This window comes from Pseudophryne corroboree, chromosome 11, assembly GCF_028390025.1.
Source record: "Pseudophryne corroboree isolate aPseCor3 chromosome 11, aPseCor3.hap2, whole genome shotgun sequence".
Taxonomy (NCBI): domain Eukaryota; kingdom Metazoa; phylum Chordata; class Amphibia; order Anura; family Myobatrachidae; genus Pseudophryne; species Pseudophryne corroboree.
The window spans coordinates 167,687,451-167,703,053 of NC_086454.1; the positions used below are offsets into that span (position 1 = coordinate 167,687,451).

Below are 15,603 nucleotides of genomic sequence, written 5' to 3' on the forward strand. Positions count from 1 at the left end.
AATACCATTCAGTTCATATCTCTCTGAGAGTACATTCTTATAAAAATATTTAGATGCTCCCTAATGGATGAGGTTTCATGGTGTATTGGTAAACATGTTGGACTCTGAATCCATGATCTATATTTACATCTTGGTAGGTTATATTGGTTTTGTTGTAAGTACAATACAGTTAATATCTCTGAGAAAGAAAATATCTATAAATTGCATAAATTAAGAATCTTACACACTGAGAGACAGATTTATCTGTCATTTAATTCCAATAAAATGTATCCACTAAGAATCTTATACTCTGACAAAAAATGTACATGCTACCATATGAATGAGGTTTCATTGTGTACTGTTAACAATTCTGGACTATGAAACCTATAATCTGAATAAAAATTTGATAGGTCCTAATGGCTTTTTTTTGTAAATACAATGTAATACTTATATCTCTGATTATTATTCCTGTAAATTGTAGAAAATAAGATCTCACACTCTAAGAGAAAGTTGTATATGTGGTGTTAGAAGAGAGGTTCCATGGTGTAATGGTTAGCACTCTGGACTCTGAATCCAGCAATCCGAGTTCAAATCTCGGTGGGACCTGATTTGTTTTAGTACCTTCAGTTTAAGTTCTTGATTGGCAGAAAGTCTTCTTTTTCATACATATAATCATTTTTTTTAATCAATGATTTTTGTAAATATGTACGAAAAGCTAAAAAAGGTAGTTATAGAAATGTATGTAATTATATGAATTTTACTATATAACCCAAATAAGCGTTGATGTAAATATATGTACAATAATTGCAATAAAATGTGTCTTCTAAGAATCTAACATTTTAGAAAAAAATGTTTAGATGTTCCCTAATGAATGAGGTTTCCTGGTGTATTTGTAACCATTTTGGACTCTGAATCCACGATTTGTATTTACATCTTGGTAGGTCTTATTGTTTTTTTGTAAGTATTATGCAGTTCATATCTCTGAGAAAGAAAATATCTATAAATTGCATAAATTAAGAATCATACACACTGAGAGACAGGTTTATCTGTAATATAATTCCAATAAAATGTAACCTAAAAGAATCTTACACTGTGAGAAAAAATTTTTACATGCCACCATATGAACGAGCTTTCATGGTGTACTGTTAACAATTCTGGACTCTGAAACCAATAATCTGTATATACAAATTGGTAGGTCCTAATGGTTTTATTTGTAAATACAATGTAGTACATATCTCTCTGAATGAATATTTCTGTATCTTGTAGAAATTAAGATCTTACACTCTGAGAGAAAGTTTTATATGTGTTATTAGAAGGGAGATTCCATGGTGTTATGGTTAGCACTCTGTACTCTGAATCCAGTAAATTGAGTTCAAATCTCAGTGGGACCAGGTACATTTTAGTACCTTCAGTTTAAGTCTTTGATTGACAAAAACGTTTCTTTTTTATACATATAATACATTTTTTAAATCACTGATTATTGTAAAAATGTACTAAAATCTAAAAAAAGGTAGTTATAGAAATGTTTGTAATTATATGAATTTTACTGTGTAATCCAAATAAGCACTGATGTTAATATATGTACAATAACTTCAATAAAATGCGTCTTCTAAGAATCTAACATTTTTTAGAAAAAAATGTTTAGATGTTCCCTAATGATTGTGGTTTCTTGGTGTATTGGTAACCAGGATGTGGCAAAACTTGGTTTACCCTGCACCAGACTAATTGTATTAAATGACTGAATCTCAAAAAACCAACTAAACAGAAAAAATATATATTAAGCCCAAATGGGCAACTATTCTGACGTTGGAGGTGCTCCCAGGAATAGTGTACCAGATACAAAATGATTTGGTGGGTGTGGAAGAGCCCACATCTTACCAAACAGAAGAAATTCCTATATTTGGAGCACTCTTTTGATGATTAGATATGTGAAAAAGATGAAAACTGTCTATAATTAAAACTTAGCTTTTATTTATCCAATACTTAACTAAAATGAAATAACAGGGGTATACTAGACGTATCAATTGATTATTCCCCTTTTAAACAGTGGTAAAAATATGAATAAATCAAGAAGAGCAAATGTTATCATCTTGAAATTATTTATATATTTTGCTCAAAAATGGGTGATAAGAGAAATGATAGTAATCTATCAAACTTATCCAATAAGCAGCAGTAATCACAGAAATTAATGACAAAAAATGATAGTAATCTATCAAAAATATCCTGTGAGCAGCAGAGATGATATTGGCGATATAAAGTCTATGCAATCAGAAAGTTTATAGATAAATTAGAATTTATCTATAAACTTTCTGATTGCATAGACTTTATATCACCAATATCATCTCTGCTGCTCACAGGATATTTTTGATAGATTACTATCATTTTTTGTCATTAATTTCTGTGATTACTGCTGCTTATTGGATAAGTTTGATAGATTACTATCATTTCTCTTATCACCCATTTTTGAGCAAAATATATAAATAATTTCAAGATGATAACATTTGCTCTTCTTGATTTATTCATATTTTTACCACTGTTTAAAAGGGGAATAATCAATTGATACGTCTAGTATACCCCTGTTATTTCATTTTAGTTAAGTATTGGATAAATAAAAGCTAAGTTTTAATTATAGACAGTTTTCATCTTTTTCACATATCTAATCATCAAAAGAGTGCTCCAAATATAGGAATTTCTTCTGTTTGGTAAGATGTGGGCACTTCCACACCCACCAAATCATTTTGTATTGGTAACCACTCAACTCTGATCTTTGAATACAGTGGTCTGTATTTAAATCTTGGTAGGTCCTATTGGTTTTTTGAAAATACCATTCAGTTCATATCTCTCTGAGAGTACATTCTTATAAAAATATTTAGATGCTCCCTAATGGATGAGGTTTCATGGTGTATTGGTAAACATGTTGGACTCTGAATCCATGATCTATATTTACATCTTGGTAGGTTATATTGGTTTTGTTGTAAGTACAATACAGTTAATATCTCTGAGAAAGAAAATATCTATAAATTGCATAAATTAAGAATCTTACACACTGAGAGACAGATTTATCTGTCATTTAATTCCTATAAAATGTATCCACTAAGAATCTTATACTCTGACCAAAAATGTACATGCTACCATATGAATGAGGTTTCATTGTGTACTGTTAACAATTCTTGACTCTGAAACCTATAATCTGTATAAAAATTTGGTAGGTCCTAATGGCTTTTTTTGTAAATACAATGTAATACTTATCTCTCTGATTATTATTCCTGTAACTTGTAGAAAATAAGATCTCACACTCTAAGAGAAAGTTGTATATGTTGTGTTAGAAGAGAGGTTCCATGGTGTAATGGTTAGCACTCTGGACTCTGAATCCAGCGATCCGAGTTCAAATCTCGGTGGGAGCTGATGTGTTTTAGTACCTTCAGTTTAAGTTCTTGATTGACAGAAAGTCTTCTTTTTCATACATATAATAATTTTTTTAAATCACTGATTTTTGTAAATATGTACGAAAAGCTAAAAAAGGTAGTTATAGAAATGTATGTAATTATATGAATTTTACTATATAACCCAAATAAGCGTTGATGTAAATATATGTACAATAATTGCAATAAAATGTGTCTTCTAAGAATCTAACATTTTAGAAAAAAATGTTTAGTTCTCCCTCATGAATGAAGTTTCTTGGTGTATTGGTAACCACTCTGATCTTTGAATCCAGTGATCTGTATTTAAATCTTGGTAGGTTCTATTGGTTTTATGTAAGTACCGTTCAGTTTATATTTCTCTGAGAGTACATTCTAATAAAAACTGTTTAAATGCTTCCTCATGAATGAGGTTTCCTGGTGTATTTGTAACCATTTTGGACTTTGAATCCATGATTTGTATTTACATCTTGGTAGGTCCTATTGTTTTTTTGTAAGTATTATGCAGTTCATATCTCTGAGAAAGAAAATATCTATAAATTGCATAAATTAAGAATCACACACTGAGAGACAGGTTTATCTGTAATATAATTCCAATAAAATGTAACCTCTAAGAATCTTACACTGTGAGAAATTTTTTTACATGCCACCATATGAATGAGCTTTCATGGTGTACTGTTAACAATTCTGGACTCTGAAACCAATAATCTGTATATACAAATTGGTAGGTCCTAATGGTTTTATTTGTAAATACAATGTAGTACATATCTCTCTGAATGAATATTTCTGTATCTTGTAGAAATTAAGATCTTACACTTGAGAGAAAGTTTTATATGTGTTATTAGAAGGGAGATTCCATGGTGTTATGGTTAGCACTCTGTACTCTGAATCCAGTAAATTGAGTTCAAATCTCAGTGGGACCAGGTGCATTTTAGTACCTTCAGTTTAAGTCTTTGATTGACAAAAACGTTTCTTTTTTATACATATAATAAATTTTTTAAATCACTGATTATTGTAAAAATGTACTAAAATCTAAAAAAAGGTAGTTATAGAAATGTTTGTAATTATATGAATTTTACTGTGTAATCCAAATAAGCACTGATGTTAATATATGTACAATAACTTCAATAAAATGCGTCTTCTAAGAATCTAACATTTTTTAGAAAAAAATGTTTAGATGTTCCCTAATGATTGTGGTTTCTTGATGTATTGGTAACCACTCAACTCTGATCTTTGAATACAGTGGTCTGTATTTAAATCTTGGTAGGTCCTATTGGTTTTTTGAAAATACCATTCAGTTCATATCTCTCTGAGAGTACATTCTTATAAAAATATTTAGATGCTCCCTAATGGATGAGGTTTCATGGTGTATTGGTAAACATGTTGGACTCTGAATCCATGATCTATATTTACATCTTGGTAGGTTATATTGGTTTTGTTGTAAGTAGAATACAGTTAATATCTCTGAGAAAGAAAATATCTATAAATTGCATAAATTAAGAATCTTACACACTGAGAGACAGATTTATCTGTCATTTAATTCCAATAAAATGTATCCACTAAGAATCTTATACTCTGACAAAAAATGTACATGCTACCATATGAATGAGGTTTCATTGTGTACTGTTAACAATTCTGGACTATGAAACCTATAATCTGTATAAAAATTTGATAGGTCCTAATGGCTTTTTTTTGTAAATACAATGTAATACTTATATCTCTGATTATTATTCCTGTAAATTGTAGAAAATAAGATCTCACACTCTAAGAGAAAGTTGTATATGTGGTGTTAGAAGAGAGGTTCCATGGTGTAATGGTTAGCACTCTGGACTCTGAATCCAGCAATCCGAGTTCAAATCTCGGTGGGACCTGATTTGTTTTAGTACCTTCAGTTTAAGTTCTTGATTGGCAGAAAGTCTTCTTTTTCATACATATAATCATTTTTTTTAATCACTGATTTTTGTAAATATGCACGAAAAGCTAAAAAAGGTAGTTATAGAAATGTATGTAATTATATGAATTTTACTATATAACCCAAATAAGCGTTGATGTAAATATATGTACAATAATTGCAATAAAATGTGTCTTCTAAGAATCTAACATTTTAGAAAAAAATGTTAAGATGTTCCCTAATGAATGAGGTTTCCTGGTGTATTTGTAACCATTTTGGACTCTGAATCCACGATTTGTATTTACATCTTGGTAGGTCTTATTGTTTTTTTGTAAGTATTATGCAGTTCATATCTCTGAGAAAGAAAATATCTATAAATTGCATAAATTAAGAATCATACACACTGAGAGACAGGTTTATCTGTAATATAATTCCAATAAAATGTAACCTAAAAGAATCTTACACTGTGAGAAAATTTTTTTACATGCCACCATATGAACGAGCTTTCATGGTGTACTGTTAACAATTCTGGACTATGAAACCAATAATCTGTATATACAAATTTGGTAGGTCCTAATGGTTTTATTTGTAAATACAATGTAGTACATATCTCTCTGATTGAATATTTCTGTATCTTGTAGAAATTAAGATCTTACACTCTGAGAGAAAGTTTTATATGTGTTATTTGAAGGGAGATTCCATGGTGTTATGGTTAGCACTCTGTACTATGAATCCAGTAAATTGAGTAAAAATCTCGGTGGGACCACGTGCATTTTAGTACCTTCAGTTTAAGTCCTTGATTGACAAAAACTTTTCTTTTTTATACATATAATAATTTTTTTTTAAATTACTAATTATTGTAAAAATGTACTAAAATCTAAAAAAAGGTAGTTATAGAAATGTTTGATATTATATGAATTTTACTGTGTAATCCAAATAAGCATTGATGTTAATATATGTATAATAACTTCAATAAAATGTGTCTTCTAAGAATCTAACATTTTAGAAAAAAATGTTTAGATGTTCCCTAATGAATGTGGTTTCTTGGTGTATTGGTAACCACTCCACTCTGATCTTTGAATACAGTGATCTGTATTTAAATCTTGGTAGGTCCTATTGGTTTTTTGTAAGTACCATTCAGTTCATATCTCTCTGAGAGTACATTCTTATAAAAATATTTAGATGCTCCCTAATGGATGAGGTTTCATGGTGTATTGGTAAACATTTTGGACTCTGAATCCATGATCTATATTTACATCTTGGTAGGTTATATTGGTTTTGTTGTAAGTACAATACAGTTAATATCTCTGAGAAAGAAAATATCTATAAATTGCATAAATTAAGAATCTTACACACTGAGAGATAGGTTTATCTGTCATTTAATTCCAATAAAATGTATCCACTAAGAATCTTATACTCTGACAAAAAATGTACATGCTACCATATGAATGAGGTTTCATTGTGTACTGTTAACAATTCTGGACTCTAAAACCTATAATATGTATAAAAATTTGGTAGGTCCTAATGGCTTTTTTTGTAAATACAATGCAATATTTATCTCTCTGATTATTATTCCCGTAACTTGTAGAAAATAAGATCTCACATTCTAAGAGAAAGTTGTATATGTGGTGTTAGAAGAGAGGTTCCATGGTGTAATGGTTAGCACTCTGGACTCTGAATCAAGCGATCCGAGTTCAAATCTCGGTGGGACCTGATTTGTTTTAGTACCTTCAGTTTAAGTTCTTGATTGATAGAAAGTCTTCTTTTTCATACATATAATAATTTTTTTAAATCACTGATTTTTGTAAATATGTACTAAAAGCTAAAAAAAGGTAGTTATAGAAATGTATGTAATTATATGAATTTTACTATTTAACCCAAATAAGCGTTGATGTAAATATATGTACAATAATTGCAATAAAATGTGTCTTCTAAGAATCTAACATTTTAGAAAAAAATGTTTAGCTCTCCCTCATGAATGAAGTTTCTTGGTGTATTGGTAACCACTCCACTCTGATCTTTGAATCCAGTGATCTGTATTTAAATCTTGGTAGGTCCTATTGGTTTTTTGTAAGTACCGTTCAGTTTATATTTCTCTAAGAGTACATTCTAATAAAAACTGTTTAAATGCTTCCTCATGAATGAGGTTTCCTGGTGTATTTGTAACCATTTTGGACTCTGAATCCATGATTTGTATTTACATCTTGGTAGGTCCTATTGTTTTTTTGTAAGTATTATGCAGTTCATATCTCTGAGAAAGAAAATATCTATAAATTGCATAAATTAAGAATCACACACTGACAGACAAGTTTATCTGTAATATAATTCCAATAAAATGTGACCTCTAAGAATCTTACACTGTGAGAAAATGTTTTACATGCCACCATATGAATGAGCTTTCATGGTGTACTGTTAACAATTCTGGACTCTGAAACTATTAATCTGTATATACAAATTGGTAGGTCCTAATGGTTTTATTTGTAAATACAATGTAGTACATATCTCTCTGAATGAATATTTCTGTATCTTGTAGAAATTAAGATCTTACACTTGAGAGAAAGTTTTATATGTGTTATTAGAAGGGAGTATCCATGGTGTTATGGTTAGCACTCTGTACTCTGAATCCAGTAAATTGAGTTCAAATCTCGGTGGGACCCGGTGCATTTTAGTACCTTCAGTTTAAGTCCTTGATTGACAAAAACTTTTCTTTTTTATACATATAATACATTTTTTTTAAATCACTGATTATTGTAAAAGTGTACTAAAATCTAAAAAAAAGGTAGTTATAGAAATGTTTGTAATTATATGAATTTTACTGTGTAATCCAAATAAGCATTGATGTTAATATATGTACAATAACTTCAATAAAATGTGTCTTCTAAGAATCTAACATTTTAGAAAAAAATGTTTAGATGTTCCCTAATGAATGTGGTTTCTTGGTGTATTGGTAACCACTCCACTCTGATCTTTGAATACAGTGATCTGTATTTAAATCTTGGTAGGTCCTATTGGTTTTTTGTAAGTACCATTCAGTTCATATCTCTCTGAGAGTACATTCTTATAAAAATTTTAAGATGCTCAGTAATGGATGAGGTTTCATGGTGTATTGGTAAACATTTTGGACTCTGAATCCATGATCTATATTTACATCATGGTAGGTTATATTGGTTTTGTTGTAAGTACAATACAGTTAATATCTCTGAGAAAGAAAATATCTATAAATTGCATAAATTAAGAATCTTACACACTGAGAGACAGGTTTATCTGTCATTTAATTCCAATAAAATGTATCCACTAAGAATCTTATACTCTGACAAAAAATGTACATGCTACCATATGAATGAGGTTTCATTGTGTACTGTTAACAATTCTGGACTCTGAAACCTATAATCTGTATAAAAATTTGGTAGGTCCTAATGGCTTTTTTTTGTAAATACAATGTAATACTTATCTCTCTGATTATTATTCCTGTAACTTGTAGAAAATAAGATCTCACACTCTAAGAGAAAGTTGTATATGTTGTGTTAGAAGAGAGGTTCCATGGTGTAATGGTTAGCACTCTGGACTCTGAATCCAGCGATCCGAGTTCAAATCTCGGTGGGAGCTGATGTGTTTTAGTACCTTCAGTTTAAGTTCTTGATTGACAGAAAGTCTTCTTTTTCATACATATAATAATTTTTTTAAATCACTGATTTTTGTAAATATGTACGAAAAGCTAAAAAAGGTAGTTATAGAAATGTATGTAATTATATGAATTTTACTATATAACCCAAATAAGCGTTGATGTAAATATATGTACAATAATTGCAATAAAATGTGTCTTCTAAGAATCTAACATTTTAGAAAAAAATGTTAAGATGTTCCCTAATGAATGAGGTTTCCTGGTGTATTTGTAACCATTTTGGACTCTGAATCCACGATTTGTATTTACATCTTGGTAGGTCTTATTGTTTTTTTGTAAGTATTATGCAGTTCATATCTCTGAGAAAGAAAATATCTATAAATTGCATAAATTAAGAATCATACACACTGAGAGACAGGTTTATCTGTAATATAATTCCAATAAAATGTAACCTAAAAGAATCTTACACTGTGAGAAAAATTTTTTACATGCCACCATATGAACGAGCTTTCATGGTGTACTGTTAACAATTCTGGACTATGAAACCAATAATCTGTATATACAAATTTGGTAGGTCCTAATGGTTTTATTTGTAAATACAATGTAGTACATATCTCTCTGATTGAATATTTCTGTATCTTGTAGAAATTAAGATCTTACACTCTGAGAGAAAGTTTTATATGTGTTATTTGAAGGGAGATTCCATGGTGTTATGGTTAGCACTCTGTACTATGAATCCAGTAAATTGAGTAAAAATCTCGGTGGGACCAGGTGCATTTTAGTACCTTCAGTTTAAGTCCTTGATTGACAAAAACTTTTCTTTTTTATACATATAATAATTTTTTTTTAAATTACTAATTATTGTAAAAATGTACTAAAATCTAAAAAAAGGTAGTTATAGAAATGTTTGATATTATATGAATTTTACTGTGTAATCCAAATAAGCATTGATGTTAATATATGTATAATAACTTCAATAAAATGTGTCTTCTAAGAATCTAACATTTTAGAAAAAAATGTTTAGATGTTCCCTAATGAATGTGGTTTCTTGGTGTATTGGTAACCACTCCACTCTGATCTTTGAATACAGTGATCTGTATTTAAATCTTGGTAGGTCCTATTGGTTTTTTGTAAGTACCATTCAGTTCATATCTCTCTGAGAGTACATTCTTATAAAAATATTTAGATGCTCCCTAATGGATGAGGTTTCATGGTGTATTGGTAAACATTTTGGACTCTGAATCCATGATCTATATTTACATCTTGGTAGGTTATATTGGTTTTGTTGTAAGTACAATACAGTTAATATCTCTGAGAAAGAAAATATCTATAAATTGCATAAATTAAGAATCTTACACACTGAGAGATAGGTTTATCTGTCATTTAATTCCAATAAAATGTATCCACTAAGAATCTTATACTCTGACAAAAAATGTACATGCTACCATATGAATGAGGTTTCATTGTGTACTGTTAACAATTCTGGACTCTAAAACCTATAATATGTATAAAAATTTGGTAGGTCCTAATGGCTTTTTTTGTAAATACAATGCAATATTTATCTCTCTGATTATTATTCCCGTAACTTGTAGAAAATAAGATCTCACATTCTAAGAGAAAGTTGTATATGTGGTGTTAGAAGAGAGGTTCCATGGTGTAATGGTTAGCACTCTGGACTCTGAATCAAGCGATCCGAGTTCAAATCTCGGTGGGACCTGATTTGTTTTAGTACCTTCAGTTTAAGTTCTTGATTGATAGAAAGTCTTCTTTTTCATACATATAATAATTTTTTTAAATCACTGATTTTTGTAAATATGTACTAAAAGCTAAAAAAAGGTAGTTATAGAAATGTATGTAATTATATGAATTTTACTATTTAACCCAAATAAGCGTTGATGTAAATATATGTACAATAATTGCAATAAAATGTGTCTTCTAAGAATCTAACATTTTAGAAAAAAATGTTTAGCTCTCCCTCATGAATGAAGTTTCTTGGTGTATTGGTAACCACTCTGATCTTTGAATCCAGTGATCTGTATTTAAATCTTGGTAGGTCCTATTGGTTTTTTGTAAGTACCGTTCAGTTTATATTTCTCTAAGAGTACATTCTAATAAAAACTGTTTAAATGCTTCCTCATGAATGAGGTTTCCTGGTGTATTTGTAACCATTTTGGACTCTGAATCCATGATTTGTATTTACATCTTGGTAGGTCCTATTGTTTTTTTGTAAGTATTATGCAGTTCATATCTCTGAGAAAGAAAATATCTATAAATTGCATAAATTAAGAATCACACACTGACAGACAAGTTTATCTGTAATATAATTCCAATAAAATGTGACCTCTAAGAATCTTACACTGTGAGAAAATGTTTTACATGCCACCATATGAATGAGCTTTCATGGTGTACTGTTAACAATTCTGGACTCTGAAACTATTAATCTGTATATACAAATTGGTAGGTCCTAATGGTTTTATTTGTAAATACAATGTAGTACATATCTCTCTGAATGAATATTTCTGTATCTTGTAGAAATTAAGATCTTACACTTGAGAGAATGTTTTATATGTGTTATTAGAAGGGAGTATCCATGGTGTTATGGTTAGCACTCTGTACTCTGAATCCAGTAAATTGAGTTCAAATCTCGGTGGGACCCGGTGCATTTTAGTACCTTCAGTTTAAGTCCTTGATTGACAAAAACTTTTCTTTTTTATACATATAATACATTTTTTTTAAATCACTGATTATTGTAAAAGTGTACTAAAATCTAAAAAAAAGGTAGTTATTTAAATGTTTGTAATTATATGAATTTTACTGTGTAATCCAAATAAGCATTGATGTTAATATATGTACAATAACTTCAATAAAATGTGTCTTCTAAGAATCTAACATTTTAGAAAAAAATGTTTAGATGTTCCCTAATGAATGTGGTTTCTTGGTGTATTGGTAACCACTCCACTCTGATCTTTGAATACAGTGATCTGTATTTAAATCTTGGTAGGTCCTATTGGTTTTTTGTAAGTACCATTCAGTTCATATCTCTCTGAGAGTACATTCTTATAAAAATTTTAAGATGCTCAGTAATGGATGAGGTTTCATGGTGTATTGGTAAACATTTTGGACTCTGAATCCATGATCTATATTTACATCATGGTAGGTTATATTGGTTTTGTTGTAAGTACAATACAGTTAATATCTCTGAGAAAGAAAATATCTATAAATTGCATAAATTAAGAATCTTACACACTGAGAGACAGGTTTATCTGTCATTTAATTCCAATAAAATGTATCCACTAAGAATCTTATACTCTGACAAAAAATGTACATGCTACCATATGAATGAGGTTTCATTGTGTACTGTTAACAATTCTGGACTCTGAAACCTATAATCTGTATAAAAATTTGGTAGGTCCTAATGGCTTTTTTTTGTAAATACAATGTAATACTTATCTCTCTGATTATTATTCCTGTAACTTGTAGAAAATAAGATCTCACACTCTAAGAGAAAGTTGTATATGTTGTGTTAGAAGAGAGGTTCCATGGTGTAATGGTTAGCACTCTGGACTCTGAATCCAGCGATCCGAGTTCAAATCTCGGTGGGAGCTGATGTGTTTTAGTACCTTCAGTTTAAGTTCTTGATTGACAGAAAGTCTTCTTTTTCATACATATAATAATTTTTTTAAATCACTGATTTTTGTAAATATGTACGAAAAGCTAAAAAAGGTAGTTATAGAAATGTATGTAATTATATGAATTTTACTATATAACCCAAATAAGCGTTGATGTAAATATATGTACAATAATTGCAATAAAATGTGTCTTCTAAGAATCTAACATTTTAGAAAAAAATGTTTAGCTCTCCTTCATGAATGAAGTTTCTTGGTGTATTTGTAACCACTCTGATCTTTGAATCCAGTGATCTGTATTTAAATCTTGGTAGGTCCTATTGGTTTTTTGTAAGTACCGTTCAGTTTATATTTCTCTGAGAGTACATTCTAATAAAAACTGTTTAAATGCTTCCTCATGAATGAGGTTTCCTGGTGTATTTGTAACCATTTTGGACTCTGAATCCATGATTTGTATTTACATCTTGGTAGGTCCTATTGTTTTTTTGTAAGTATTATGCAGTTCATATCTCTGAGAAAGAAAATATCTATAAATTGCATAAATTAAGAATCACACACTGAGAGACAGGTTTATCTGTAATATAATTCCAATAAAATGTAACCTCTAAGAATCTTACACTGTGAGAAATTTTTTTACATGCCACCATATGAATGAGCTTTCATGGTGTACTGTTAACAATTCTGGACTCTGAAACCAATAATCTGTATATACAAATTGGTAGGTCCTAATGGTTTTATTTGTAAATACAATGTAGTACATATCTCTCTGAATGAATATTTCTGTATCTTGTAGAAATAAAGATCTTACACTCTGAGAGAAAGTTTTATATGTGTTATTAGAAGGGAGATTCCATGGTGTTATGGTTTGCACTCTGTACTCTGAATCCAGTAAATTGAGTTCAAATCTTGGTGGGACCAGGTGCATTTTAGTACCTTCAGTTTAAGTCCTTGATTGACAAAAACTTTTCTTTTTTATAAATATAATATTTTTTTTAAATCACTGATTATTGTAAAAATGTACTAAAATCTAAAAAAAAGGTAGTTATAGAAATGTTTGTAATTATATGAATTTTACTGTGTAATCCAAATAAGCATTGATGTTAATATATGTACAATAACTTCAATAAAATGTGTCTTCTAAGAATCTAACATTTAAAAAAAAAATGTTTAGATGTTCCCTAATGAATGTGGTTTCTTGGTGTATTGGTAACCACTCCACTCTGATCTTTGAATACAGTGATCTGTATTTAAATCTTGGTAGGTCCTATTGGTTTTTTGTAAGTACCATTCAGTTCATATCTCTCTGAGAGTACATTCTTATAAAAATATTTAGATGCTCCCTAATGGATGAGGTTTCATGGTGTATTGGTAAACATTTTGGACTCTGAATCCATGATCTATATTTACATCTTGGAAGGTTCTATTGGTTTTGTTGTAAGTACAATACAGTTAATATCTCTGAGAAAGAAAATATCTATAAATTGCATAAATTAAGAATCTTACACACTGAGAGACAGGTTTATCTGTCATTTAATTCCAATAAAATGTATCCACTAAGAATCTTATACTCTGACCAAAAATGTACATGCTACCATATGAATGAGGTTTCATTGTGTACTGTTAACAATTCTTGACTCTGAAACCTATAATCTGTATAAAAATTTGGTAGGTCCTAATGGCTTTTTTTGTAAATACAATGTAATACTTATCTCTCTGATTATTATTCCAGTAACTTGTAGAAAATAAGATCTCACACTCTAAGAGAAAGTTGTATATGTTGTGTTAGAAGAGAGGTTCCATGGTGTAATGGTTAGCACTCTGGACTCTGAATCCAGTGATCCGAGTTCAAATCTCGGTGGGAGCTGATGTGTTTTAGTACCTTCAGTTTAAGTTCTTGATTGACAGAAAGTCTTCTTTTTCATACATATAATAATTTTTTTAAATCACTGATTTTTGTAAATATGTACGAAAAGCTAAAAAAGGTAGTTATAGAAATGTATGTAATTATATGAATTTTACTATATAACCCAAATAAGCGTTGATGTAAATATATGTACAATAATTGCAATAAAATGTGTCTTCTAAGAATCTAACATTTTAGAAAAAAATGTTTAGTTCTCCCTTATGAATGAAGTTTCTTGGTGTATTGGTAACCACTCTGATCTTTGAATCCAGTGATCTGTATTTAAATCTTGGTAGGTCCTATTGGTTTTTTGTAAGTACCGTTCAGTTTATATTTCTCTGAGAGTACATTCTAATAAAAACTGTTTAAATGCTTCCTCATGAATGAGGTTTCCTGGTGTATTTGTAACCATTTTGGACTTTGAATCCATGATTTGTATTTACATCTTGGTAGGTCCTATTGTTTTTTTGTAAGTATTATGCAGTTCATATCTCTGAGAAAGAAAATATCTATAAATTGCATAAATTAAGAATCACACACTGAGAGACAGGTTTATCTGTAATATAATTCCAATAAAATGTAACCTCTAAGAATCTTACACTGTGAGAAATGTTTTTACATGCCACCATATGAATGAGCTTTCATGGTGTACTGTTAACAATTCTGGACTCTGAAACCAATAATCTGTATATACAAATTGGTAGGTCCTAATGGTTTTATTTGTAAATACAATGTAGTACATATCTCTCTGAATGAATATTTCTGTATCTTGTAGAAATTAAGATCTTACACTCTGAGAGAAAGTTTTATATGTGTTATTAGAAGGGAGATTCCATGGTGTTATGGTTAGCACTCTGTACTCTGAATACAGTAAATTGAGTTCAAATCTCAGTGGGACCAGGTGCATTTTAGTACCTTCAGTTTAAGTCTTTGATTGACAAAAACGTTTCTTTTTTATACATATAATACATTTTTTAAATCACTGATTATTGTAAAAATGTACTAAAATCTAAAAAAAGGTAGTTATAGAAATGTTTGTAATTATATGAATTTTACTGTGTAATCCAAATAAGCACTGATGTTAATATATGTACAATAACTTCAATAAAATGCGTCTTCTAAGAATCTAACATTTTTTAGAAAAAAATGTTTAGATGTTCCCT

General features: G+C 29.7%; 8 non-coding genes across 8 annotated transcripts; all 8 read left to right on the plus strand.

Moving 5' to 3' along the window:
- Positions 1-513: 513 nt before the first annotated feature.
- TRNAQ-CUG (transfer RNA glutamine (anticodon CUG)) lies at positions 514-585 on the plus strand. Its single transcript has one exon. It is a non-coding gene; the product is annotated as a tRNA-Gln (tRNA).
- Positions 586-3,311: 2,726 nt separating this feature from the next.
- Positions 3,312-3,383, plus strand: TRNAQ-CUG (transfer RNA glutamine (anticodon CUG)). Its single transcript has one exon. It is a non-coding gene; the product is annotated as a tRNA-Gln (tRNA).
- Positions 3,384-5,197: 1,814 nt separating this feature from the next.
- On the plus strand, positions 5,198-5,269 carry TRNAQ-CUG (transfer RNA glutamine (anticodon CUG)). Its single transcript has one exon. It is a non-coding gene; the product is annotated as a tRNA-Gln (tRNA).
- A 1,661-nt stretch (positions 5,270-6,930) lies between these two features.
- TRNAQ-CUG (transfer RNA glutamine (anticodon CUG)) lies at positions 6,931-7,002 on the plus strand. Its single transcript has one exon. It is a non-coding gene; the product is annotated as a tRNA-Gln (tRNA).
- Positions 7,003-8,823: 1,821 nt separating this feature from the next.
- On the plus strand, positions 8,824-8,895 carry TRNAQ-CUG (transfer RNA glutamine (anticodon CUG)). The gene has a single exon. It is a non-coding gene; the product is annotated as a tRNA-Gln (tRNA).
- Positions 8,896-10,556: 1,661 nt separating this feature from the next.
- Positions 10,557-10,628, plus strand: TRNAQ-CUG (transfer RNA glutamine (anticodon CUG)). The gene has a single exon. It is a non-coding gene; the product is annotated as a tRNA-Gln (tRNA).
- A 1,816-nt stretch (positions 10,629-12,444) lies between these two features.
- On the plus strand, positions 12,445-12,516 carry TRNAQ-CUG (transfer RNA glutamine (anticodon CUG)). Its single transcript has one exon. It is a non-coding gene; the product is annotated as a tRNA-Gln (tRNA).
- Positions 12,517-14,329: 1,813 nt separating this feature from the next.
- On the plus strand, positions 14,330-14,401 carry TRNAQ-CUG (transfer RNA glutamine (anticodon CUG)). Its single transcript has one exon. It is a non-coding gene; the product is annotated as a tRNA-Gln (tRNA).
- Positions 14,402-15,603: the final 1,202 nt, after the last annotated feature.